This window comes from Colias eurytheme, chromosome 5 (genome assembly GCF_061535395.1).
Source record: "Colias eurytheme isolate Ceu_HAF_F1 chromosome 5, ilColEury1 Martin Lab GWU primary, whole genome shotgun sequence".
Classification (NCBI taxonomy): domain Eukaryota; kingdom Metazoa; phylum Arthropoda; class Insecta; order Lepidoptera; family Pieridae; genus Colias; species Colias eurytheme.
Window position 1 is genome coordinate 2,204,147 of NC_142984.1, and position 2,634 is coordinate 2,206,780.

Here is a 2,634-nt window from a genome sequence, read left to right on the forward strand (position 1 = left end):
CATTGGAAGTATCTCGGGTAATTTTGGAGGATATTTTTCAGGAAGAAGAGGAGGGGCAGCCAACCACATATCAAACTACTACGTTTTAGTACCGAAAAAAATGTTATTGCCAAATGAAACATAAATTTTGCACTCACAACTGTACAAGTTATGATTTTTATTCTGACTTTGCTGTTATCTGATTATAATATTTATCGTTATGGCTATCGAGGTACCGACCGTACTGGGATGAGAGTACATGATATTATACCTACTCATCATCCAGGATTGCTTAGAGCATTTTCACACTGAAAAAGATGTTTTCTTTGAATCGTAGTTGCTTCATTTATTTATTTTTAATCATTTTACATAATATGTTTTATATTTGCCCATTTTCATTATATTTTATAAATAAAATGGAACCAACATAACTTTGTTGTGTAGGTATCATTTCTCTATTAATAATCCGTAGGCATATTTTCCATTTTCATTATATTTTATAAATAAAATGGAACCAACATAACTTTGTTGTGTAGGTATCATTTCTCTATTAATAATCCGTAGGCATATTTTCCATTTTCATTATATTTTATAAATAAAATGGAACCAACATAACTTTGTTGTGTAGGTATCATTTCTCTATTAATAATCCGTAGGCATATTTTCCATTTTCATTATATTTTATAAATAAAATGGAACCAACATAACTTTGTTGTGTAGGTATCATTTCTCTATTAATAATCCGTAGGCATATTTTCCATTTTCATTATATTTTATAAATAAAATGGAACCAACATAACTTTGTTGTGTAGGTATCATTTCTCTATTAATAATCCGTAGGCATATTTTCCATTTTCATTATATTTTATAAATAAAATGGAACCAACATAACTTTGTTGTGTAGGTATCATTTCTCTATTAATAATCCGTAGGCATATTTTCCGAGCACCCCATTTAAGGTGCGGTCCTGAAATTATAAAAAGTTAATGTATACTTTTGCCTAATATAAGCTCAAGATCATTTTTAGATAAAAATAACAAAAAGAACTTATTTATTAAAATTTAGTAGATAAAAGAAATTATGTTACGATTTTATAAGAAAACACAGTATATTTATTAGGCGGCGGTGATCTCTTCCAGGCAAAAGATATTCATCAGCTCAATAAAATTGAATAGTTGTTGTTAGTTATTCTTTAAATTCACTGATTGTAATGAGCATTTCCGCATGCAAGTTGTATCGTAGTTTAGATATATCATAGTTTTGACACATTACAGTTCCAACAAAACCCTCAAATTTTTGAGCAGAGTTGAGCAAGATAATTTAAAAAATGTGCTGTGTTAAGTATTATAGAAAAGGTTAGTTCGTTGATAATTATCATTTCTTCATCATTTACATGGGTGTTGTTAAATGTTAGTAAAAATAAACTTTGACTGTTAATACTTTTGTTCAGTATTTACCTGTATGATTATTGCTTGGTAATTAATATGTATATTTTCATGTCGTATAGCTAATTATAAACATAAGTGTGATGTGAAACTAGCTGGATTTATTTTTACACACTCACAGCCATATATTTTATATTAAAATAGTGTAAATCATAATATTTTTTCACAATTAAAAATATTTCCTTTTTTCTGATGGTGTTGGCATCGAATTAAACCGCGCTGTCGTTTCGTTCACTAAAAGTGATGTTATGAGGACCGAATATGTAGCCGCCTCAACTTACGGAAACGAGAGTAACCTGCGTTGTCTGTTAGTTATTGTATAGTCGAATTTAACGTTACATGGAAATTGGAATCTAAATATATTATGTATACTTAGGTATATTAAATCTGTACATGAAATATATTTCCTAAATAACTATCACGGGGTGATTAGGGATCGACACTGATGCCAAAGAAGCAAACAGTAAAATTTTTGTCCGTATAACCGGTATAGAAACAAAAACTACTCGACGGATTTAAACGAAACTTGGTACAATTATTTTTCATATTCCTGAGCAGAGCAGTAACTCCATTTTTAAGCTTTCGTCGCGTGTGCAACCTTAATGGTTAAAGCTACACAGAAATCATGTATTCAGAAAGAAATGTTCTCCTTATTATATAAAAAATATCTCCCGACATCATAAATGTCTATCTTTTATGGTTGACTCACAATAACACGTGTAACTTCCGATAGCTTAGGAGTTCGAAGCTTTCTGATTATATTTGTCTATAACACTCTCAGTCCGTTTTAACTCAATTTTTATTTTCATGCATCAGTGCCACCTAAAAAATCTTTATCTCGAAATTCGAGCAAAGCTAAGAAAATGAGAAATAAGAGTTCTCAAGAATCGTTAGAGGTATACTCTAGGCCGAAAACAACATGTGTTATGCCGAGAACCTGAAACCGCTTCACAACGAGAATTGCGGCTCACAGCTGACCGCGAACGGCATGTACTATCCCGTGAGACCGAAACCTTCACTGAGAGGGTATAACGTCTCACAGCTGATCACGGCCGTCACATTTTATCTCGAGAATCTGAAACTTTTACTCAATATGAAGACCGTTTGACAAATGATAGGGTGCACCATAATATTATTCGATCTCTTGAAGATGAACATGAGCATAAGCAATGACTAGAGTAGGGACGCGAATAATACAATTAATTGAGAC